A 26029-nucleotide genomic window follows, 5' to 3' on the forward strand; every position below is an offset into this window, starting at 1 on the left:
CAACCATTTTTCACCCTGGAAAAAAACCATTTCAGCATCCCCACGATCACGTTTCTCTTACTTTCCTTTCTTTTTCTGTCCTCTCTCCAATGGTTTCTATGGGGGAAGAGAGTGCGTTGTTTTCAGGGATTTGGATCTCATTGTTTGCTCAAGGGTTTTAAGATTAGGCTAAAGCCTATAAAAGACCTGTGCTCTCTGTTTGTCTATGTAAATGGGAGAGATTTGCCCCTGTTTTTGTTTTTTAATTTAACTGATGCAAATCAGAATATCCAGTTTCACGAATTCTCAAAAAGAAATTGCTGTATTGTTTCAGAGAGACAATTGTATCAACTGGTTTCAAGTCAACAGTTACTAACCAATGCAAAATTCGCCCTCCTGAATAAAACGTTTTGGAAACATCTGAAATTCTTACGTTTTTCTAATTCTTCAGAAGCTGTTTTAGAAACTGAGCATGTTCACTGGAGGGGGGGAAAACAACCCACTCTTCTTCAAAATCTGAAATAACCTGTTTTAAAAACAATGTTTAAAAGTAGATTACAGAGTACAGAGAAGAGCAACAAAGATGACTGGGGGACTGGAGGCTAAAACATATAGGGAACGGTTGCAGGAATTGAGTATGTGTAGTTTAATGAAGAGAAGGGTGAGGGGGGACATGATAGCAGCCTTACGATATCTCAGGGGCTTCCCCAAAGAAGAGGGAGTCAAGCTATTCTCCAAAGCACCTGAAAGCAGGACAAGAAGCAATGGATGGAAACTAGTCAAGGAGAGAAGCAACCTAGAACTAAGGAGAAACTTCCTGACAGTTAGAACAATTAACCAGTGGAACAACCTGCCTCCAGAATTGGTGAATGCTCCAACACTGGAAGTTTTTAAGAAGAGACTGGACAGCCATTTCCTGCCTGAGCAGGGGGTTGGACTAGATGACCTCCAAGGTCCCTTCCAACTTCTTCTTCTTCTTCTTCTTCTTCTTCTTCTTCTTCTTCTTCTTCTTCTTCTTCTTCTTCTTCTTCTTCTTCTTCTTATTATTATTATTATTATTATTATTATTATTATTATTATTATTATTATTATTATTATTATTATTATTATTATTATCATGGATGGATCCCTGGTAAATCCTTGCAGAAGTATGCAATTTATTGAGTCGACTTTTCACTTTAATGTGGACATGTGTAAAATGTGTGTGCATCGTATTTTAACTCCATTTTATGGGACGGTAACTTTTAATGATTATTCTGTTCAAACAAATTCTGCTTTAATGAATCTACAGATCTGCAGATACACATACTTAAATGAGCAAGTGGGACCAATTCAGAGTTAATGAATGATTAAGTAACTAAATTATGCAAACATGGTTGGCATCTATTAGAAGTTGGATAACTTTTTGTTGGGCAGCTGATAGTTGAACTCATTTTTTTTAGGATGTCAAAGGCTGCAGTGGATGTAGCAATGTGGGCAAGTCCATGTTTTGCATTTGTTATAGTTGTGTGGAGTGTGTGTTTAAAGTATTTAACAAAAATACTTTAAGTCTAGTTTGGGGCTTATTTTTTCAGTTTTTGTTCATTTCCAGACTCAAGTAGTAGGAAAATATACTCAGCACACGGTCAGAGTAAGATCTGAAGATATCTGCAATAAAGTTTAGCGTGGCATGTATAGAAATCCTCTTGTTGTAATGATTGATGGATTGATTTTGTTTGCCTTTATTATTTTTACAAATAACTCAAGGCAGTGAGCAGACCTCTTTCTTCCTCCTATTTTCCCTACAACAATAACCCTGTGAGGTGGGTTAGCCAGATAGGGAAGGATAGAAGATAGAATTCTTCACTGGCCAAGTGTGGTTGGACACACAAGAAATTTGTCTCCGGTGCATAAGCTGGCCCAAGGTCACTCAGCTGGCTTTTGTGGGTAAAGCGGGATTTGAACTCACAGTCTCCTGATTTCTAGCCACTAGTCCAGGGGTAGGCAACTTGGCTCTTTTATGACTCGTGGACTTCAACTCCCAGAATTCCTGAGCCAGCATGGGGGAACTATGGCCCTTTCATGACTCATGGACTTCAACTCCCAGAATTCTTGAGCCATCATGGCTCAGCTTGGAAACCTCTCCCTTTCCCCTCAGCATGGCTGGCTCAGGAATTCTGGGAGTTGAAGTCCACGAGTCATAAAAGAGCCAAGGTTGCCTCCCCCTGTCCTAGGGTTATATAATTGCCATTTGCAACCTTCCCAACAGACTTCCAACAAGCATGGTCAACGGGGGAAGCCAGATTCTCTTCGCAACTGCATAATTTACTTAACTATGGTGATTTGCTTAACAACGGTTTGCAAAATGGTCATAAAACTGGGCCTGGCTCACTTCACAACCGCCTTGCTTAGCAATGGAAATTCCTGGTCCCAGTTGTGTTTATTAGTTGAGGACTATCTGTAAAAAAAAATCAGCAAGCAAACAAACCGTGCAAGGCTTGTGGTGTGTGTGTGGGAAGTTTCCCCTCCATTCCTGCTTTGATTGAAGGCCTGGGTTAGGTGTCTTCCATCTGCAGGATTCTACATAACAGAATAGCAGAGTTGGAAGGGACCTTGGAGGTCATGTAGTCCAACCCCCTGCTCGGGCAGGAGACCCTATGCCATTTCAGACCAATGGTTGTCCAAACTCTTCTTAAAAACTTCCAGTGTGGGAGCATTCACTGCTTCTGGAGGCAAGTCTATCCAACAGGGATAGACTTAGCTGACACAATTCTCAACCCATCTACTTCTCCTGCTCCTCCACCACCGAATCCTAGAGGAGGAATATAAATCTTTACCTTGAAATCATTTCGCAAATAAACCACGTCAAAGTCAGCTTCTTCTCCGATTCCCTTCTGTCCTCGCTTGACTGTGGATCCACAGAAATGACCAGGTTCGTTGCTGACATCACATCCTCCTCTGCTATAACGTAAATGACAAGATATTTTGGTTTTTATTTTTCATGCTCAATTTTGCATTTCATCGTAGAAGACACAGAACACGAAACAACAGAGTTGGAAGGGACCTTGGAGGTCTTCTAGTCCAGCCCCCTGCTCACGCAGGAGACCCTATCCACCATTTCAGACCAGTGGCTGCCCAGTCTCTTCTTAAAAACCTCTGGTGTTGGAGCATTTACGATATCTTTACTTATTTTGAAATTTTGCTGAGCTGAGTCCGATGCTGAACCTGCATTTGGCAAGTTTGGTTTTCTCTGCTATCTCGGTGATTCATCGTGCTGCAGCTGGTACCGCCGGAACATGGCAAACTCTGGCATGTTCGTCTGCCACAATAGACGTTCGCTAACCATGGAATTTTTGAAGCCTTCGTCATTGCCCACATTCCGCTCCAGGTGGCAAAGACAGGAACTTGTGCCAATCCTTCGGCTGGGTTTGGCTTTCAAACTTCCTTGTGAAAACATTCATTGGAAGCCTTAACTCGGGTTCCAGGTTGTCCCTAGATCTTTGGAAGCCACGCTATAAACCAGGGGTCTTCAAACTTGGCCCTTTTATGACTTGTGGACTTCAACTCCCAGAATTCCTCAGCCAGCAAAGCTGGCTGAGGAATTCTGGGAGTTGAAGTCCACAAGTCATAAAAGGGCCAAGTTTGAAGACCCCTGCTATAAACGGTTAAATCTACGGTATAGCCAAAGCTGGAATAAATTACAGGTAGCCCTCATCTTACAACCACAAGTGGGCCCAAAGTTTCTGTTGCTAAGCGAGACGGTTGAAGTGAATTTTGTCCCCTTTTTACAACCTTGATTGCCACAGTTATTACATGAATCACTGCAGTTGTTCAGTTAGTAACACCTTTTTGTCCCAAAGGTGCCTTTTCAGGCAGAGACTGGACTTTCTTGCTTCTTGGGGCAGAGTCTAATCCGCCTAGAATCTCTATGTAGCCACAAACCGACTAAGTCGAATCCTGCTTGGATTCCCTTAATCCTTATCTAGTGCCAAAATAGCATTGACTATTTTAGTTGACTAGATTCTTGTGTATAGGCATAAGCAATAAATCGGTTTAATTGGAACTTAACATACTGTCTTTATCTTTCGCCCTGGCACTGCCTCTCTTTACAGACTCATGCTTTTGTCCCTTAGCAATCCCAGGTAGAGGTGTTTGATTTAAAGTGGGTCTGGCAGGTAAACTGTGCATGTCCATGTGTCTTCTGAGTCACCTGCTCTTCCTCAAATACAGATCCCTGTTCAGCCTTCTTTAAAGTATAGCATTTATACCCGCACTTCTTTTCTGTAACTATCAAATTCAGGTTTAGAATATCTATTCTGTTCTGTTCTGTTCTGTTCTGTTCTGTTCTGTTCTGTTCTGTTCCGTTCCGTTCCGTTCCGTTCCGTTCCATTCCATTCCGCAGTAAATAAATCTAAGTTCTATTCTATTCTATTCTATTCTATTCTATTCTATTCTATTCTATTCTATTCTATTCTATTCTATTCTATTCTATTCTATTCTATTCTATTCTATTCTATTCTATTCTATTCTACTGTACTCTATTTTATTCTAGTCTATCAAGTCAAGCTTAGTCTATCTAGTATAGTCTAATCTAGTCTAGTCTCCATATTCCATATTCCATAGTCTAGTCTATCACTCTAGTCTATAGTCTACATAGTCTATTTATTGTAGTTTAGTCTAGTCTAGATTCCATATTCCATATTCCAGTCTATCCTATCCTATCCTATCCTATCCTATTCATATTCTAGTCTAGTTTGTATTCTCTATATCCTATCCTAATCCTGAACTTAACAGTAAGAGCAAAGAAATGCGGGTATGAATGCTGTATTTTTCACAACTTCAGGAATAAATAAAGGTAGACAATGTGCATTGATAAACCCGCACTTAGTGACTTCATATTACTTTTGATTTGCAAGAAAATGGCCCATAGGTAGTCCTCGTGTTATGACCTTCCCTAACCAGACTCCAAGGCTTGCGAGGAGTTTTTCTAGAACTACAGGACTCCTTCTTGCATTCCTCTTATGCCAGAAATAGCTTGATCATTGGAAGCAGAGGAGGCATTGCCCACTAACCTGCCCAACCTGATTTAGTTCGTGTTGGCTCTTCCTTCAGTGATCAATTGGCCTCAGCCCACCCATTCATATCCTGCTTTGGGTTTTTCCAAACGAGGAACAGCTTCTCCAGTGTAGAAATTGAAGCCTGGCTCAGAACAGCTTTGCCTGGGACCTGTGAAGCTGCTCTGGGGGTGGGTCGTGTGAATAGGTCTAGCGCAGGGGTAGGCAACCTCGGCTCTTTTATGACTCATGGACTTCAACTCCCAGAATTCTGGGAGTTGAAGTCCATGAGTCATAAAAGAGCCGAGGTTGCTTACCCCTGGTCTAGCCTAACTCTTCTGGGTAACTGTGCGGGATCTTCAAAGGGTGCGTCCACTATCAATATAGAGTCACTTCTGGAACCAACTCGTCCAGACTTCGCTGCAGCAGCAACAAGCAATGACCGCAGCGGCTGCCTGCTCCCTGGATTTCCGACAACGAACTTTTCTCCCCTCCTTAGAGATCCTGGAGGGGTGAAGCAAGGGTCCCCCCCCCCAAGCCATCGCGGTCTCCATCCCCAAGATTGCAACCGCAAATGTAGCTGTGCGTTGTCGGCCTGCCTGTCTCTTTTTTTTCCCCCAATCGGGCGGTTGTTCCATTGACCCAGTTGATCAAGGGTGCGTGACTTTCCATTAGTGAAGCCCCCACCCCACCCCACCCCCGGCGCCTGTTTACCCCCGTTTCCATGGGACTTATTTCCCAGCAAACCCGCAGCGAGGCTGGCGACCCCGGCGCCCTCCTACGCGTCCTTGGGGAAGGAAGGGGACCCCAATGGCATTCCAAGCGCCATTCATTCCTTTGCCTCCTCGCTCCCCCCCCCGCTCCTGGTGGAATGTCCCCTTTCAACGCGCCCGGCTTCTTAAAACGGACGGCCAGAGGCAGCCTCAGCTTCCCTTTTCTTCCATCCTTCTCCCCCTCTTTCGCCCGCGACACCCCCACCCCCACCCCGTTGGCCTTTCTGGGGTCGAGATAGAGCAGGGAAGCGTCCACAAATGTCGCGCGCTCTTTTAAGGCACCTCCGGCTGTCAGTGGAGGGGCGAGAGGTGAACCAGGCTCAGGAAAGTGAAACAGCGGGGGGGGGGGGGCGGAGGGGGAGAGAAGAAAACGTCGGAGAAAGTGGTCGGGGATGGTGGGAAAGAGAAAATCGGAGAAAGTGGTCGGGGATGGGGAGAAGAGAAAATCGGAGAAAGTGATCGGGGATGGGGGGAGAGAAAATCGGAGAAAGTGATCGGGGATGGGGGGAGAGAAAATCGGAGAAAGTGGTGGGGGATGGGGGGAGAGAAAGTCGGAGAAAGTGGTCGGGGATGGGGAGAACAGAAAATCGGAGAAAGTGGTCGAGGATGGGGGGAGAGAAAATCTGAGAAAGTGATCGGGGATGGGGGGAGAGAAAATCGGAGAAAGTGGTCGGGGATGGGGGGAGAGAAAGTCGGAGAAAGTGGTCGAGGATGGGGGGAGAGAAAGTCGGAGAAAGTGGTCGGGGATGGGGGGAGAGAAAGTCGGAGAAAGTGGTCGAGGATGGGGGGAGAGAAAGTCGGAGAAAGTGGTCGGGGATGGGGGGAGAGAAAGTCGGAGAAAGTGGTGGAGGATGGGGGGGAGAGAAAATCTGAGAAAGTGATCGGGGATGGGGGGAGAGAAAGTCGGAGAAAGTGGTCAGGGACGGGGGGGGGTCCTTTCCGTTGCTCCTGAGTGAGGGACGAGAAGCTTTTCATACATTTCTTTCACGCTTCCACCCAGACCCGCCTGGATGAGTTTTGGGGACCAGAGAAAAGCGGCGACTCCGAATCAGCAGCCGCTGGATGCGCAGGGAGCGACGGGCGGTGCACCAAGATGGGGGGGGGGGGGGTGGAGGGAGGAAGAGGGGGAGAGAATGCGTATGAGTGTGTGTGTGTGGGGGGTTATTATGGATGCAGGGGAGGGGCATTTGCCCAGCCGGGGAAAATCTTGACAAAAAGGCTGGGTTGGGTCACAAGGCGCCTGCGCCAGACTGCCGGCTGCCGAGTTGTCCCGAACTTTTCCTCCGCCACCTCCGCCTCCGCGCCTTGGCAAGCGGGGCTCAGCCCGGAGTTGGCAGAAGGAGCGCGGCGGGGCTCCCAGCTCGCACCTCCGCGGACCCCTTCGCCTCGCCTCCCCTCTTACCTCCTCCTCCTCCTCCTCCTCCTCCTCCTCCTCCTCCTCCTCCTCCTCCTCCGGAGCTCCTCTCCCTCCCTCCCACCCAAGAAAGGGAGACCCACCCGCGGGGCAAAAAAAAAGCTGCAGGGGCCACCCGCGCGGACAATCTCGCGCGTGGGGAAGAGGAGGGGTGTCTCCCTGCGCTGGCGAGAAAAGAAGAAGAAAAACTCCGATTTTTAATTTAATTTAATTTAATTTTTTTTAAAAAAAAACTCTTTTTGTGGCGGGGAGGGACCGGCAGTGGAGAGAAGCTGCGCGGGATGGGGATGCGGGGCCCACCTGCCTGATTGTTGTTATCACTTTAAAATCCAGACGCCCCCCCCCCCCCACCACCACCAACTTGGCTTTCAGAAGCTCGGAAACCCCTCGGCGTCCTCAGCGGCGGAGGTAAGTGGGGAAGGAGGGAGCGGGATGGGCGGAAGGGGGCCGGCGGCGACCTCCCCCCCCCACCACCACAGCCGATGCCCTGCAGACCCCCATCTCACGAGGCACCCGGGCGATACGGCCAGCGATCAGGGATAATGGGAGGCAGAGTTCATCCCTCTCCAGCCCCCCCCCCCTTCTCCCCATCCGGTAGCCTGGACTACAACTGCGGCCCCCGGGCGGGTTTTGCGGGGGGCACCGAAGCCCCTCCGGGCGTCCCGCGTCTTCCCAGGGGGAAGATTCCTCATTGCATGAAAAAGCAGCTGGAAGTTGCCAGAGGAGGTATTTTCAAGGGCTGCATTCGGGGACAAAATAACACACACACACACACACACACACGATTTAAGGCGGTTCTTCCTTTCTGCCGCCACCGGTGAGGTTGCCGGTGAGTCTCCTTGCTGAAACGAAATTCGCTTTTTTTTTCCTTTTCGGTAATTGGAAAGGCTACTTGGCGGCAGCTGTGAAAGGTGGAGAGGGAAGCGGAAGAACTAGATGGGGTCCAGCTTGGCTCTCAGCTCAGGCTCCAGAAAACAGAAACGGTGTTTCAAAAGTTTTCACTAGGTTGGACTACATTAGTGGGCTGAAATTAACAGGATGAAAATTAATAGGAAGAAGAGCAAAGTTGTTTTATCTCATGGTTGTGCTTCGCCCAGAGTCCCTTTTGGTGAGCTGGGTGGCTGTATAAATTGATAGTTAGTTAGTTAGTTAGTTAGTTAGTTAGTTAGTTAGTTAGTTAGTTAGTTAGTTAGTTAGACAGACAGACAGACAGACAGACAGACAGACAGACAGATGATGGATGGACAAAGATAAAAAATTCCTTTGTTCCCTACTATTTGTTTTTGGGGGTTTTTTGTATTTTATATTATAAGCTAAAATATTTTTTTTGAAAGAAATGGATAGATAGATAGATAGATAGATAGATAGATAGAGAGAGAGAGAGAGAGAGAGAGAGAGACAGACAGACAGACAGACAGACAGACAGACAGACACAGACAGACAGACAGACAGACAGATGATGGATGGACAAAGATAAAAAAATCCTTTGTTCCCTACTATTTGTTTTTGGGTTTTTTGGGGTTTTATATTATAAGCTAAACATATTTTTTTAAAAAAATGGATAGATAGATAGATGAGAGATAAATGAGAGAGATGATAGATAGACAGACAGATAGATCCTTGTGTAGGGAAGGAAAATCAAATGCAGGAAAATCAAATCCTAGAAAAAGACTGGCTTGTGATAGGCTGTGCAATAAGGCTGTTGGTGTGAGGGGTATGTGCAGGGTCTGGTCAAACAAGTCAAGATAGTCACCATCTTAATTTTTCTGACCACACCCTAGGGACATCCCTGGAACCGTTGAACACAACGCGAGCCAGCAATGTGATGGTGCTGCAGACAAGATTAATACAATTTTAAACTACCTCAATAGAAGTTTGATTTCCCAGTCCTGGGAAGTAATGCAGGTAGTTCTCGACTTAAACGATGACAGTTAGGACCCCAGCTTCTTTTGCTAAGCAATGCAGTCATTAAGCGAGTCACAGAGACGGTCATAAATACGAGTCGGCTAGTTGCCAGGCGTCCAAATTTTCATCACGTGACCACGGGGATGCTGCAAGAGTTGCAAATGTGAAAAACGGTCCTCTCTTTTCAGTGTTCAGTGTTGTAACTTCAAATGGTCACGAAACGAACTGTTGTACGTCGAGGACCACCTCTGATTGCCTTTGAGTCAAGAGGAGGACAGTAGGAGGAAGAGAGGATTTTCACATAGGTTGGTTAAGACCTGCTACTCTGTCATCCTAGGGTGCAAGACGATGACTGAGTACTTAAAAATCTAGGGAAGGCGATTCTGAGTGCAGGTTAGGATCTCCAGCTTACTGGATGTATTTAAGTAGAAGTTGGACAGACACTGGGGTCAACAGATGCTTTAATTTGGATTTTTGCACTAAATGAACATTGAATCCTGGATACTGTAGTTTCCAATTCTATGATTGCATGGGTGTGTGTGTGTGTGTGTCCTGGGAACACTCGGAGCTTACTTAGGCTAGCCACAAAGTGACCAACGATCAGGGAATAGAAATAGAAATAGAATAACAGAGTTGAAAGGGTCCTTGAAGGTCTTCTTGTATCTCTCTCTGACCAAGCTTCCACCCATTACTTCTTCTGCCTTCTGGTGCCCCTAGACTGGAGTATAACAGAATAACAGAGTTGGATGGGACCTTGGAGGTCATCTAGTCCAACCCCCTGCTCAGGCAGGAAACCCTATACCATTTCAGACAAATGGCTGGCCAGTCTCTTCTTAAAAACTTCCAGTGTTGGAGCATTCACCGCTTCTGGAGGCAGGTTGTTCCATTTATTAATTGTTCTAACTGTCAGGAAGTTTCTCCTTAGTTCTAGGTTGCTTCTCTCCTTGGTTAGTTTCCATCCGTTGCTTCTTGTCCTGCCTTCAGGCGCTTTGGAGAATAGCTTGACTCCCTCTTCTTTGGGGCAGCCCCTGAGATATTGGAACATGGCTATCATGTCCCCCCCTCGTCCTTCTCTTCATTAAACTACTAAAGGTAAAGGTAAAGGTTCCCCCGCACATGCATGCTAGTCGTTTCCAACTCTAGGGGCCGGTGCTCATCTCCGTTTCAAAGCCAAAGAGCCAGCGCTTGTCCGAGGACGTCTCCGTGGTCATGTGGCCGGCATGACTAGACACCAAAGGCGCATGGAATGCTGTTCCCTTCCCACCGTAGTGGTCCCTATTTTTCTACTTGCATTTTTACATGCTTTCGAACTGCTAGGTTGGCAGAAGCTGGGACGAGTAACAGGCGCTCACTCTGTTACGCGGCACTCGGGATTCGACCCGCCAAACTGCCGACCTTCTGATCGACAAGCTCAGCGTCCTAACCCACTGAGCCACCGCATCCCTATTAAACTACTAGACTTAACTAATTCTTGCAACCGTTCTTTATATATTTTAGCCTCCAGTCCCCATCACCAGCACTGATGATGTTACCTAGTTTGGGTACTAAAACGTCTACAATAAAACAAGCAAGCTCATGCAGTCCCAGGGACCCTTCACGTCAACTCTGACCTACAGATATTCTCCTTTATTAGTCTGTGATTGCAGTTTTAGAAAATTATAACCGAGTCTTTCTCGGTTGGTTGCGCTACAGGTAGTCTTCGACTTGAGACCACAATTGAGCCCCGAGCCCATTGCTAAGCGAGACAGTTGTCAAGTGAGTTTTGCCTCACTTTACGACTTTTCTTGCCACAGTTGTCAAGTGAATCACTGCAGTTGTTAAGTCGGCAACACGGTTATTAAGTGAACCTGGCTTCTTGCTCGTCAGAAGATCACAAAAGGGGATCAGATGAGCCCGGGACACTGCAACGGTCATAAATTTGAGCCAGTCGCTAGTTGATTGTGTGACCATGAGGATGCTGCAGTGGTCATAAGAATGAACAATGATCGTATGTCACTTTTTCAAGTGATGTTGTAACTTTGAACAATCGCTAAACGAATGTTCCTAAGTTGAAGGCAAGCTACATTTCTTTCCCGTCTGTCCACTGAGCTTAAGTAGATCTTTAATTGTTCAAAAAAGTGACCGCCCAAGATAAAAGCAGTTGATCTCATAACACAGCCTTTAGCATCCCCCGTCTGACTGATCAAAGGCCTGGAGACTAAGACTTATGAAGAAGGGCTGAAGCACTTGGGTTTGGCTGGTCTAAAGAAAAGAAAGACTAGTGGTGGGGGGGTGCATGATAGCAGCCTTCCAATATTTGAGGGGCTGCCACAAAGAAGAGGGGGGTCGAATTATTCTCCAAAGCACCAGAGGGCAGGACAAGAAACAATGGTTGGAAACTGATCAAAGAGAGAAGCAACCTGGAATTAAGGAGAAAATTCCTAACGAGGAGGACAATTAACCAGTGGAACAGCTTGCTACCAGAAATCGTGGGCGCTCCATCACTGGAGGTTTTTAAGAAGAGACTGGATAATCACTTGCCTGAAATGGTACAGGTTCTCCTGCTTGAGCAGGGGGCTGGATTAGATGACCTCCAAGGTCCCTTCCAGCTCTATCCTATTCTATTCTAAATGAACTTCAACAGTTTGCCCAACCATTCAGAATTCCATCCCATCCCATCCCATCCCATCCCATCCCATCCCATCCCATCCCATCCCATCCCATCCCATCCTATCCTATTCTATTCTATTCTATTCTATTCTATTCTATTCTATTCTATTCTATTCTATTCTATTCTATTCTATTCTATTCTATTCTATTCTATTCTATTCTATTCTATTCTATTCTATTCTATTCCATTCCATTCCATTCCATTCCATTCCATTCCATTCCATTTCTATTCCATTTCTATTCCAATTCCATTCCATTCCATTTCTATTCCAATTCTATTCTATTCTATTCTATTCTATTCTATTCTATTCTATTCTATTCTATTCTATTCTATTCTATTCTATTCTATTCTATTCTATTCTATTCTATTCTATTCCATTCCATTCTATTCCAATTCTATTCTATTCCATTCCATTCCATTTCTATTCCAATTCTATTCTATTCCATTCCATTCCATTCCTATTCTATTCTATTCCATTCCTATTCTATTCTATTCTATTCTATTCTATTCTATTCTATTCTATTCTATTCTATTCTATTCTATTCTATTCTATTCTATTCTATTCTATTCTATTCTATTCTATTCTATTCCATATTTGCTATTCTATTCTATTCCATATTTGTTATTCTATTCTATTCTATTCTATTCTATTCTATTCTATTCTATTCTATTCTATTCTATTCTATTCTATTCTATTCTATTCTATTCTATTCTATTCTATTCTATTCTATTCTATTCTATTCTATTCTTCCTCATTAGCATAGCTGGCAATTCTGGAGGCTGCGCTGTTTAGACGGTACCAGAGTGGAGAAACCTGCTGAGACATTTCATCTTGAATAACATTCTTCCCTTTCCACTTATCTAAACTCCAGGAACTTGATATGTATGAATATGCTCTTAGCAAGGAGACTTTTTTCCTTGTTCCTTGAATGTGCTAAGGAATTTAGGAAACTGCTTCTAAGGGTCTCTCTAGCGTTCTTTTATTGAGTTTGCTATGTTTGGGGCAGGGCACATATTCAACCGGGAAACTTTTGCAGGCAAAGTCTGGATTTTGCTCTGGGTTTCCCTCCTTCTCCTTGTGAGAAAGCACATTGCTTTGTGACTCATGTAGTAAGACTTAGTAGGAACATTGGAAATTAAACTGTTGCCTTAAAATTAGGATTGCTAAATCTTATGATTGCTAAATCGTGCACCAGAAACTCTTCCATGCTTTTCAAAATTGGCACAAGATAAGGCACTGTTTATCCCTTATATTTTTAGCTGATGGCTTGCTATTCCGTAGTATCTCTGGAATTTGGTTTGATGTGCTCCAACAGCCCTGTGAGGCAGGCCAGCCCAACCCTGCAACATTGCAAATGTTACACAAGTCCTTGACTGACGGCCACAACTGAACCCCAAAATTTCTCTTGCCAAGCAAGTCAGTTAAGTGGGTTTTGACCCATTTCATGACTTTTCTTGGCATAGCTTTTTTTGAGCCTTGGTGGAGCAGTGGGCTAATGCCTCCTTAAGTAACACCAGCTGCCTGCAATTAGTGCAGGTTCGCGTCCCACCAGGCTCAAGGTTGACTCAGCCTTCCATCCTTCCGAGGTAGGTAAAATGAGGACCCAGATTGTTGGGGGCAATTAAGCTGACTTTGTAATAATGCCGCTTGGGGTGTGTGTGAAAGCCCTAATAAGCAGGCATATACATAGAATGAAGGCTACTGCTAAGCTTGTAAGCCACCCTGAGTCTTCGGAGAAGGGCGGGATATAAATGTAATAAAAATAAATAAAATAAATAAATAGCTTTTAAGAGAAACACTACCATTATTAAGTTAGTAACCCAGTTGTTAAGTGAATCTGGCTTCCCCATTGTCAGAAGGTCACAAAAGGGGATCATGTGAAACACCCCCCCCCCACCCAGGACACTGCAACCATCATAAATATGAGTCAGTTGCCAAGCATCCAAATTCTGATCATGCGACCTTGGGGAATGCTGCTACAGTCGTCAGTATGAAAAAAGGTCATAAGTCACTTTTTTCTATGCCACTGTAACTTTGAACGGTCATTAAACGAATAGCAGTAAGTCAAGAACTACTTTAAGATCAGGATGACTAAACAGTGAGTTTCCAGACAAGACAATTTGAAACAATTGTCGAATTCAGGCTCCTACAGCTTATTTTAAATTATGTGGTTTCTTTGATCTTGGCTGAGGTTTTGGATTCTTAAATCAGAATATATCTAGAACTTCTTGGCTTATGTGGGAATGCTTGTTTTAAATGTGTTTTTAATGAGGCACAATAACATATTTTTTCCTTCCTAGAGATAACAGAAACATATGTTTTCTATGTGAACATTTTTTGTACTTATTTTAGTTTAATTATACTAAGCCAAGACTTAAAACACACACACACACACACACACACACACACACACACACACACACACACACACACACACACAATAAAAAGGGGCAAGATTTACAGATGACGATATACGTAATTTTTTTTCTTATTTCTTGGAAGGAGTGCCTCTTTGGTCTAATTGCCGCCAGCCTCACCTTTTGCATACAATGTGACTTTAGCCAAACAGACATTATGTTCATGCAGTTTCCATGCAGACTGCTCTTCATATTTCCCCGATTTTGAGATTATTTCCACTTAAGGAGACATGTCCTGTTTGACCCACCCATCTGAGTTATTATCTGTTTGTTTCCTAATTTGATTTACACCCTGCTTTTCAAATCTGGCAAGCACTCTAGGCAATTAATTAAATGAGTCCTTTTGGCTGAAGCATCATGAATGTTTGCCCAGGAAATTATTCTCTCGCCAGCTGGTGTTTTGCTCAAGTTTTCAAAACACACGTGAGAAAAGGTACTTCAAGAGTAAATAAAATCTCTTTCCGGTTGAAGTGAAGTTCTTGTGACTCCGTGAACAACAAGGATGTTAAGGAGCCTGGAGATTAAATTGTATGATGAATATTTGAGGGAATTAGCTGTATATCTAGTCTATTTTTATTTATTTATTTATTTTATTTTAATCCCATTTATATCCCGCCCTTCTCCGAAGACTCAGGGCGGCTTACAGTTTAAAGCATAAATCAATATTAAAGAGAAAGATCAGAGAGACATGATAACTGTCTTCCAGTACTTGAGAGATTGTCACAAAGAAAAGAGGATTGACTTACCACCAACATAAAAAAAAAGATGTTGAGACTCTAGAACCGTGGTAGCGAACCTGTGGCACGGGTGCCAAAGGTGGCACGCAGAGCCCTCTCTGTGGGCACGTGTGCCCTCACCCCAGTCGTAGACCTTCAGCTGGGTTTTATAAAACCTTTTCGCTTTAGGCCTCCACCACCATGTGCAAAAAAAAAAAGGTTCAATCAATCAATCAATTTCAATTTCTTATGGGAAAAAAAAATCTCGCAAAGTTGGAATTGATTGATTGAACTTTTTAGTCCCACCCAGTTTGCCGTTACCACCGCAGCCATGCCCACCCAATGGGCCACGCCCACCCAATGGGCCACGCCCAACCAATGGGCAACACCCACCCAATGGGCAACACCCACCTGGCACCTGACGATACATAAGTGGGTTTTGGGTTGCAGTTTGGGCACTCGGTCTCTAAAAGGTTTGCCATCACTGCTCTAGAAAGAGTGCAGAGAAGACCAACAAAACTGATTAGGGGCCTGGAGGATAAAACATATGAAGAACGTTTGTAGGAATTGGGTATATCTAGTTTAATGAAAATAAAAGGGTGATATGATAGCAGTCTTCCAATATCTCAAGGGTTGCCACAAAGAAGAGGGAGTCAGCTTATTCTCCAATCACCTGAAGGCAGGACAAGAAACAATGAATGAAAACTAATCAAGGAGAGGAGCAACCTAGGAGAAACTTCCTGACAGTGAGAACAATTAACCAGTGGAACAGCTTGCCTCCAGAAGTTGTGGGCTCTCCAACACTAGAGGTTTTTAAGAAGAGACTGTATGCCATTTGTCTGGAATGGATAGGGTCTCCTACTTGAACAGGGGGTTGGACTAGAAGACCTCCAAGATCCCTTTCAACTCTTTTTATTCTGTTATACTCTAGGGCTCCAGAAGGCAGGAGAAGAATTGGGTGGAAGCTTGGTCAAAGAGAGAGACAACCTAGAAATAAGAAGAAATTTTCTGACAGTGAGAACAATTAATCAGGGGTTCTGGGTGATCCATCATTGGAGATTTTCAAAAATAGACTGGACAACCATTTGACTGGGATGGTATGTGACTTCTAGCTTGAGCAGGGGGTTGGACTAGAAGACCTCTGACATGCCTTCCAGCTCTAGGATTCTATGTGACAACAACACGGAATATTCCTTTCTTCCAGGAGATTTTTCCAACTTCTCAGTCTAAAGCCCTGAGCGTCCTTGAAGGTCACGGGGTCTCATCCTGCTTAGATTCTTTCATCAGAGAAGGACACTAAAATATCACCTGCAGCCAGTTCATTGGTAGCAGAGCAGACAGAATCCACGTAGCGATGATCCCACCTCCTTCCCATCGAAGTAGTGGTCCCTTAACTTTTAACACTCCTGTTGTTGTTTTTTTAAATGATTCTTTGGAAAAGACCCTGATGATGGGAAAGATTGAAGGCAAAAAGGAGAAGGGGACAGCAGAGGATGGGATGTTTAGATGGTGTCTTGGATGCAATGAACGTGAATTTGGGCAAACTCGGGGAGACAGTGGAGGACAGGGGGGCCTGGTGCACTATGATCCATGGGGTTGTGACGAGTCGGACACCCCTCAATGACTGAACAACAACTGCTTGTGTGCTGGTGGAAAAAGGGAAGATTTTATCCTGTCACCCCACTTGGCGTACGCTTACGGCAGCGAGCCAAGTGCCAGGAACGCACAGGGAAACGTTCACCTGAGTTGTGCACAAAAAGGTGGGGTGTGCAAGCCTCTGCATAGTCATCCCCAGAGCCCCCTAGAGCGGGTCCCCCAAATCAGAAGGAGACTAAGAATCATATTTTCAAACATTACCAGATTTTATTCGTAGGCATCAATGTTGGTGAGTTTCTGCTCACTTCATCAATAGAGGCAATAGATCTGATGAACGAGGCGGTCTCCACTGCATCTGAGGAAGTGAGTAGCAAGCAGTCCTCGCTTAACGGCCACAACCGAGGCTGTCAAGCAACGCGGTCGTTAAGCGAGACATCATGTGTCTGTGAAATCTGGCCGTTTTTACTGCTGGCTTCTCCGTTGACTCTGCTTGTTGGAGGCCAGCTGTGAAACACACAAGTGTTGATCAGGTGTTCGCAGGGAGTTCGCCACCATGATTGTAAGTGTGAGGACCAGTTACCTTTTCAGCCATGCTGGCTCCGGAATTCTGGGAGTTGAAGTCCATGAGTCATAAAAGAGCCAAGATTGCCTACCCCTGATCTAGATTCTTCTCTGGTAGGTTCAAATGTTATTAATGATGCAGAATTTTGCACTGACCTTTACTCTCATGTCTTATTTAGGTGGAGAAAAGTCCATCTTATTACATAAGATCAGTTGCAGGATTGTATAGATGTGTCTAGTCCTGGGGTCAGCAACCTGAAACAGTGAAAGAGCCACTCGGAACCGGTTCCCTCACAAAAGGAAAAACTGGGAGCCGCAAAAAATGTGTGCGCATGTGCGTACATGCGCACATGTGCAGAACAGGGTTTGACTGAAGAGTGGAGCCAAGGCAAGATATGTACCTACCCTGCATATTTGGATTGATTGGTTGAAATTTTTTAGTCCCACTTTTTTTTTTTTTGGACTGCACATGGCAGAGGACTGGGAGCCGCAGGAGACGGCTGAAGGAGCCGCATGTGGCTCCGGAGCCGCGGGTTGCAGACCTGTCTAACAAAGAGAAGGACTAGGCGCAGGGGTAGGCATGCTGGCTCAGGAATTCTGGGAGTTGGAAGTCCACCAGTCATAAAAGAGCCAAGGTTGCCTACCCCTGGCCTAGGCCTAGGCCGCTTTATGACTCGTGGACTTCAACTCCCAGAATTCCTGAGCCAGCCATGCTGAGGGAAAAAGGAGAGGTTTCCAAGCTGAGCCATGCTGGCCCAGTCATAAAAGAGCCAAGGTTGCCTACCCCTGTATAGACTAACATAGCTTTTTTCCCTGCAATCTCTAGAATTAAGCCCATTTTTATTTTTGTATTTGCTTTTTGTTTTTGAGGACTTTTACGATCAAAGGGACATTTTAAGCCTTGTAGCTGCTTAAGGTACCCACGTCATCCTGGGAAAGCACCCTAACCTCCCAGCCTTGCCAGATTTTGGAGTGCAACCCTTGGCCAGCAGAATTTCACACCCTGCAGCGAAGACTTGCAAAAAAATTGAATATATGGATAGTCCTTGACTTACGACCACAATGGAGCCCCACATTTTTAAGCGAGACAGTTGTGAAGTGAGCTTTGATGCATTTTACGACCTCGCTTGCCACAGCTGTTAAGTGAATCATGGCAATGGTTAAGTTAGTAACGTGGCTGTAAAGCGGTTTCCCCCTTGACTTTGCGTGCCAGGAGGTTGCAAAACGGGATCGTGTCACCCCCGGACATTCCAACCGTCACAAATACGAATCAGTTGCCAAGCTTTTGAATTTTGATCACTTGACCGTGGGGATGCTGCATGGAAAAACAGTCATACGTCACGTTTTTTTCAACGCCCTTGTAACTTTGAATGGTCACTCAATGAAAGTTTATAAGTTGAGGACTACCCGTGTGGTCTGTGGGGCTAAAACATATCAAGGTGTTCCACTGGGATCAGAGAAGAGGTGTGAAGGGACAGACCTAACACAAAGGAATTAGGCTTCCTCTCTCGATGCAACACAGTGTTGTTGGAAGCAACTTTTCATCCTAATTTTCACTAGTACAGTGTCCAGAGAAGTGTTGCCTAAACACGGCAACTTGTAACAGGTATATTCCCCCCCCCCCCGCCGCCAGCATGGTCTAGTTCGTGTCTAATTTAAATCTTTCTTTCAATTGTAGATATGTTATCCAATGGCAGACATGACCTTCTGATTCTAGCTCCTCCTCAGATTTAAGGGTTAGGGTCACCCAGGTTAAAAGACATTAGGTAAAAAGGTAAAGGTTCCCCCGCACATGCGTGCTAGTCGTTTCTGACTCTAGGGGCGGGTGCTCATCTCCGTTTCATAGCCGAAGAGCCAGCGTTTGTCCGAGGACGTCTCCGTGGTCATGTGGCCGGCATGACTAGACACCAAAGGAGCACGGAACGCTGTTACCTTCCCACCGTAGTGGTCCCTATTTTTCTACTTGCATTTTTACGTGCTTTCGAACTGCTAGGTTGGCAGAAGCTGGGACGAAGTAACAGGCGCTCACTCAGTTACGCGGCACTCGGGATTCGACCCACCAAGCTGCCGACCTTCTGATCGACAAGCTCAGCGTCCTAACCCACTGAGCCACCGCATCCCTCTTAAAAGATATTATTTTGCCATAAGTCCATCATTTCAGCCTCATCACTTTTTTTCTTTCTTTCTTTCTTTTTCTTTCTTTCTTTCTTTCTTTCTTTCTTTCTTTCTTTCTTTCTTTCTTTCTTTCTTTCTTTCTTTCTTTCTTTTCTTTTCTTTTCTTTTCTTTTCTTTTCTTTTCTTTCTTTCTTTCTTTTTTTAAAAAAGGCTTCCTGTGGGAAGACCCAAAGCAGCAGCTTCGTAGAAAACCTTGTTTTATATTTATTCCAAACTAACTGATCAAAGAGAGAAGCAACCTGGAATTAAGGAGAAACTTCCTAACAGTGGAACAGCTTGCCTCCAGAAGTTGTGGGTGCTCCATCACTGGAGGTTTTTAAGAAAAGATTGGACAGTCGCTTGTCTGAAATGGTATAGGCTCTCTTGATTCAGCAGGGGACTGGACTAGAAGACCTCCAAGGTCCCTTCCAGCTCTATTCTGTTCTGTTCTGTCCTGTTCTGTCCTGTCCTGTTCTATTCTTATTTTATTCTTACTCTACTCTACTCTACTCTACTCTACTCTACTCTACTCTACTCTACTCTACTCTACTCTACTCTACTCTACTCTACTCTACTCTACTCTACTCCACTCCACTCCACTCCACTCCACTCCACTCCACTCCACTCCATTCCACTATTCTATTCTATTCTATTCTATTCTATTCTATTCTATTCTATTCTATTCTATTCTATTCTATTCTATTCTATTCTATTCTATTCTATTCTATTCTATTCTATTCTATTCTATTCTATTCTATTCTATTCTATTCTATTCTATTCTATTCTATTCTTCTGACAAAATGGTTGTTGAAATCAACATTTGCTTTAACTTTATCATACCATAGGTAACCATGCCAGCTAAATCTTAATTCTTGGCCTTCTCAATCCAGTAGCCTCTTATTCTGAAAGTTCACCCATTCTTTTAGGCAGGCCAAACAGCAGGCATCAAAATACAATTGGTGTAATTCTTCAACGTTTAGCAACTTAGAGCACAGGCTGCAGAGAAAACTTTCCTAACCCCTTCTTATAAATCATTCCCTTTATATAAATATACAGTATATAAACTAATTACCTAAGATCATATGTCACACTTATCCATAACATGATATGCTTGCTTTTGCCTTAGTAGTGGATTTTTCGAACTCCACCTTTGGGTCTGCAGAAGTGCAGAAAGGAGCGGGAAAGAAAGAAACGTAGTTGTGATGCTTTGTTGCCAACTCTGCTCACCAAAATGGCCTTGTTGCAAACATTGCATGCACTTATAAGCAGTCCTCGACTTACAACAGCTGTTTCAGTGACTGTTCGAAGTTACAACCCCAATTAAAAAAAAACTGACTTAGGACTGCTTTTCACACTTATAACCGTTGCAGCATCCCCACGGTCACGTGATCAAAATGCAGACATTTGGCAACTGATTCATATTTATGATGGTTGCAGTATCCTGGGGTCATACAATCCCCTTTTGCGAACTTCTGACAAGCAAAGTCAAGTCAGATTCATTTAACAGCCGTGCTACCAACTTAATAACTGCACTGATTCACTTAACAATTCTGGAAAGCAAGGTTATAAAATGGGGGGAAAACTAACAAGAACCGTCTTGTTTAGCAACAGAAATTTTGGGTTCCATTGTGGTCATAAGTCAAGGACTCCCTGTACATAAAGGAAGGTTGCGTCGTGATGTCACAGTGCAATCTCATCATTTTGATGAGATCATAGCTCGTTGCAGACGCCCCTGAATGCAACAATTGTTGTCTGGCTTAGAACAATATGCAAACCCAGGCATTTAGGGCTTACATAACTCATGGTTAAACCATCATGACAATGTGGTGTGGAAATCGGGCCATGGTTACCAGGGTTGGATATTTGCCTGATATTCTGACGTGCCAGATTTCTGCCTAGTGATTTTTCTTTTCCTACAGGGCACTCAAGAAGTTTGCTATATAATTTACTACTACCCCAAATCTACTTTTCCAAAATTCACAACCGTATTTATTGCATATGAAAATATGGCCCAAGCTTCCAACATATACATTAGATTAGTGATCAAATCAGTTTGCTATTTGGTTATAAATGTGGACATTTCTTTGGCATGGCTGCGCATGGCGGGGGGGAAATATCCTTGTGGTTTGAGAATTCAAGGGCAGGGCTCAGCTTACAGGTTTAATTTCGCTTGGTCTGTTTTTCATTTAGATACTTTCAGAGTGTTACATAAAACTGTTCCTTTGCAGAGGAATTAATGTTTAACTTCTTGTCTGAGTGACTGTGAACACACCTGGATTCGTTCATCAATCCATTCTCCCCTCTTGCCTTTTTGGTTTGGCCAAAAACAAATATCATTTTCTTGTTTTTTGCTGGCTGATTGAGGTCTGCTGAAGCAATAGAATGTATAGGGCTGGAAGAGACCTCAGAAGTCTTCTAGTCCAACCCCCTACTCAAGGTAGGAATTTCATAGTACCCCGGTCAAATGTTTGTCCAATCTACTTTTGAAAACCTCCAATGATGGAGCACTCATACCTGCAGGTAGGCAAGCTATTCCATTGATTAATTGGGCTCACTGTCGGGAAATTTCTTCTTGTTTCTAGGTTAGATAATAGGTGAAAAACAAACATCAAGAGATAAAATTTGCCCTTTTAATGAGGTAGCAAAGTGTGTACCGTAGTTGAGTGCAAAGGAAAGCAAGAATAGAATAGAATAGAATAGAATAGAATAGAATAGAATAGAATAGAATAGAATAGAATAGAATATGGAATAAGAATAGAATAGAATAGAATAGAATAGAATAGAATAGAATAGAATAGAATAGAATAGAATAGAATAGAATACGGAGTAAGAATAGAATGGAATGGAATGGAATAGAATAGAATACAGAATAAGAATAAGAATAGAATAGAAAACGGAATAAGAATAGAATAGAATAGAATAGAATAGAATAGAATAGAATAGAATAGAATAGAATAGAATAGAATAGAATAGAATAGAATAGAATAGAACATTTGGAAGGGACCTTGGAGGTCTTCTAGTCCAACCTCCTGCTCAGTCAGGAAGCTCTATACCATTTCGGACAAATGGCTGTCCAATCTCTGCTTAAAAACCTACGTATTGGAGCACCCACAACTTCTACAGGCAAGTTGTTCCACTGATTAATTGTTCTCACTATCAGGAAGTTTCTCCTTAGTTCTAGGTTGCTTCTCTCCTTGATCAGTTCCCATCCGTTGCTTCTTGTCCTGCCTTCAGGAGCTTTGGAGAATAGCTTGACTCCCTCTCCTTTGGGGCAGCCCCCGAGATAGGTTTGGGGCACATTTCCCTTCAGAGGATGCTGGGGATCATTGTCTTGCTTGGTTCTCTCAGCCTCTGACAGGGGATCTACTACAGTTGACAAGCAGCCACCACTGTCATCTGTCTCAGAAGATGTGAAGGTTGGCTGCTTTGCCCTTAAATATTTCCAGCTTCTGTTACCTCACATTCTTTTGCAGCGCATATCCAAACTCTGTTTTCAAAGGGAAAGAGGGGAGAAAGAAGGCAAGTCAGACTAAGTCATTCAACTTTCCCTGCCAGCTTCTTAACCCCATAACATCATGATCCTATGATTTGTGTGTCTCTCTGTGTGTGTCTGTGTGTGTGCAGTTGAGCCCCCTCCATCTGCTGTGCAACTACTGTACTTGCTGGCAGGTAGCCCACTTGAGACCCTTCCAGACAACTTTGGGTTTTTTTAACCCCCTGGCATGCCTCCTCTTGTAACCCTCAAAGCAGTTGAGCTTTGGGTAAAAGGGATCCACGAGTCGGCTGCAGCTTTTCAGCCTCATTCCCATGGATCAGTTGTAATTGATCCAGCTTATGTTTTTAAAAGGGACGCGGTGGCTCAGTGGGTTAGGATGCTGAGCTTGTCGATCAGAAGGTCGGCAGTTTGGCGGGTCGAATCCCGAGTGCCGCGTAACAGAGTGAGCGCCTGTTACTCGTCCCAGCTTCTGCCAACCTAGCAGTTCGAAAGCACGTAAAAATGCAAGTAGAAAAATAGGGACCACTACGGTGGGAAGGTAACAGCGTTCCGTGCGCCTTTGGCATCTAGTCATGCCGGCCACATGACCATGGAGATGTCCTCGGACAAGCGCTGGCTCTTCGGCTTTGAAACGGAGATGAGCACCGGCCCCTAGAGTCGGAAATGACTAGCACGCATGTGCGGGGGAACCTTTACCTTTACCTTATCTTATGTTTTTAAAAATGCCCCCCCCACTCAGGTTTTACAAAGGGCAATTTGGGATCCTTGACTGAACCCTTAACGAGCTGCAGAAAAGTTTGTCTCACTTGGCAAAGGTTTACGCTCTGTCATGATGATAAATAGATATAAACAGAGAGACAGACAGACAGACAGACAGACAGACAGACAGATAGATAAGAGAGAGAGGAGATAGATAGATGATAGCTAGCTAGCCAACTAGCTAGCTCAGGGGTAGGCAACCTTGGCTCTTTTATGACTCGTGGACTTCAACTCCTAGAATTCCTGAGCCAGCTGGCTAGATAATGGATGGACGTACAGACAGACAGACGGACAGACAAACAGACAGACAAATAGAACATGGATGGGTGGACAGATGATGGATGGATGGATGGATAGATAGATATAGACCTTCCACAAAACTCAGTTCAATTGTATCCACCCATCTTTTCGAATTCTTCCTTTAAGCGGTCACTGACTTGGAGCGAGGTCCTGTTTTTGTTGTGATTCAGGGTCAGCCTGTGGGTTCGGCAGTTGGGTCGGACGACTCAGAGGAGCAGGAGGGGGGTGTTGAAGAGCTTGCTGAGAATAATATTGAGGCTCCACAGAGCCCTCAGCCAGGCCCCTCCCACCTGGTCATGACGGAGACCCAGCTGTGTGAGCCTGACAGCATGGATGAAGATGACCCACAGCTGGCCCTGTTCAAGGACGCCCGACGCAGGAGGCAGTCAATCAGGAGTAAACAGAGGAAGGCAATGGGGCACCTCGGAAGGAGGCAGAGAGAAGCCACACCCTGAACTGTATAAAAGGGGAATGCGTGGGAGGGCTGGTTTGCTGAAGGCAACTGCTTGAAAAGCTCCTGTTTCATGGTTCGTGTTTGCTCTCTTTGCTCTGTGTTTTTATGTTAATAAATTTGGCAGGCTTAATTCCAGCCTCTTGCCTTCTTGTAAAAGGGGTTGTCCCTGCCTTTTCTGCAGGGCCGGTAGCAGGCTGGTACAGAACAGTTTTTAGAGTGTGGGTGTCAGGCTCTGAAAATCAAAAAGACATGTTGAAATTCTTCTATGCAGTTTCCTTTACTGTTCCTCACCTATAGACAGAGATCTTGCCAAACTAATGTAGACTACTTGCACCATTTAACACATACCCTGGGAACTATTAGGGAGGAACCATCTTCACTCTCTTTCTCCCACACAAAGTATCTAAGCTGCATTGCCTCTTGCTCCTCTGGAATGCACTCCCTCCCTCCCAGGAATCCAGACTACATTCCACCACAGTGGGTTCTCAATGCTTGCTGTATCATAACACCCAAATAACACCCTATAACACAGGACTTTGATTTTATGATCTTCTCACTCCAGGTTGTTTCTGACCCACAGTTGAGAACTACTGCTTGGTGGGTTTTAACATATGCTAATAGCTCCTTCCCTGGACTGTGGGCGTTCTTGTTTTGTCTACTCATAAACCTTGGCACTCACAGCTAAACATCAGAAATTATAATAAAAAGCAGTTTAGAGAGTGCTAATTTTCTTCTGATCAGAATATGTACTCAATCCCCCATCCCTGTCTTAAAATAAGGAAAATAAAAACCTCCCATTGTTTTGAGCACTTACCCAACACTAGCTGGCTGAGAATTATGGTAGCTCTAAGAATGAAAAGATACTTTTGCTGAATTGGGCAACATCCATTTGACATTATTCATCCTGTAAATTGCAATTCTCCATCAAGGAGATGCCTAGGGCAGAAATAATCATAACAACTTTTTATAATAACTCCAGGAAATATTGGGGAAAACCACAGGCAGGGTCAAAGGAAGGCCAATGATTAACGCAACACGGTGCCTTTATTATGCAAATTCCACTCTTTTGTACATGTGGCATGTCATACACAGAGAAAGTGGGCGGAGCTTCCATTACAAAGATATGGCACTACCGTCATTTGGAGCAGTGCCTCCAATTCTGCAGATCGCTCTGCAGCAAGCCACATATTTTACAGCAGTATCCAAAAATCACATCAAAATCAAAGCTACAGCATTGCATATAATATTACAGGCAGTCCCCGCCTTGCAGTAGCTCATTTAGTGACTGTTTGAAGTTACAAAGGCACTGGAAAAAGTGACTTATGACCTTTTTTCAGATTTACAACTGAATTGCAGCATCCCCATGGACATGTGATCAAAATTCAGATGCTTAGCAACTGACTCATATTTATGACGGTTGCACTTTCCTGAGGTCACGTGATCCCCTTTTGCAACTTTCTGACAAGCAAAGTCAATGGGAAAGTCAAATTCCCTTAATGGCTATGTTAGTAACTTAACTGCAGTGATTCACTCAATAACTGCAGCAAGAAAGGTCGTAAAATGGGGCAAAATTCACTTAAGAACTGTCTCGCTTAGCAACAGAAATTTTGGTCTTAATTATGGTCGTAAGGTGAGGACCGCCTGTACACTCTTCCTGCTTGTGCTGTTTGGTCCTTTGCAATTCTTTGCCTAGCCTGTTTTCTGGGTCTTCCTTGAATCAAAAAAAATTTTAGGTGCTCCTGCAGTGGACCTTAACTTCCCAACCTGAAGAAACTGGACTCATTTCATTTTGTTTAATGAGAACAGGGTTCAAAAGCTAAG

General features: G+C 44.2%; 1 protein-coding gene across 1 annotated transcript in view; it reads left to right on the forward strand.

Moving 5' to 3' along the window:
• The first annotated feature begins 7381 nt into the window (after positions 1–7381).
• PRSS23 (serine protease 23) overlaps positions 7382–26029 on the forward strand; it is a 30310-nt gene continuing 11662 nt past the window's right edge. The window contains exon 1 of the mRNA XM_081327590.1: positions 7382–7607. The gene's annotated coding sequence lies outside the window, so the exon portion shown is untranslated. The remainder of the gene's footprint in view (positions 7608–26029) is intronic.

Source organism: Vipera berus (genome assembly GCF_964194415.1).
Source record: "Vipera berus genome assembly, chromosome: 4".
Classification (NCBI taxonomy): domain Eukaryota; kingdom Metazoa; phylum Chordata; class Lepidosauria; order Squamata; family Viperidae; genus Vipera; species Vipera berus.